Raw genomic sequence first — 630 nt, 5'->3', positions numbered from 1 at the left:
GTGAAGTGAGGTGTTTTGGGAAATAGGATTTTAAGTAAATTTTACTTGTTTTCTGAGATCCATATATCTTGTTACAAGTTAAAAGCTTAGTTGAGGCATTTTAAAAAAAAACTCATCAATCTTTATAATTTGTGAATTGTATGAGTCCACATCCCTGATTTGACCATCTCAGGCTCTGCCCCACCCACTTTCCGTTTAAACCAGGGTGGTGTTAGGGCCCGCCAAAACACACAGAGCTGTAAATGGAAACAGCTGTGCTGCTTTCTGCACGTCGCAGGTCACTGGGTTACACTTACACTTTGAAAAGTCTAGTAAACATACACTATATTGCCAAAAGTATTTGCTCATCTGCCTTCACATGCATATGAATTTGTGTGAAATCTCATTTTAATTTGTGAGGTTAGACGATGATGTTAGAGGAGAAGCCCTGGCTCACAGTGTCCACTCTGATTCATCCCAAAGGTGTTCTGTCTGGTGGAGCTCGGGCCTCTGTGCACCATGCATGCCTAGGTGCTTGATTTTATACACCTGTGGCCATGGAAGTGATCAAAACACCCAAATTCAGTGGTTTGGATGGGTGAGTGAAGACTTTAATGACATAGTGTACCAAAACTATATCAAAACCATTTT

The sequence above is a fragment of the Oreochromis niloticus genome, linkage group LG23 (assembly GCF_001858045.2).
Source record: "Oreochromis niloticus isolate F11D_XX linkage group LG23, O_niloticus_UMD_NMBU, whole genome shotgun sequence".
Lineage (NCBI taxonomy): Eukaryota > Metazoa > Chordata > Actinopteri > Cichliformes > Cichlidae > Oreochromis > Oreochromis niloticus.
This window is presented reverse-complemented; position numbering follows the sequence as displayed.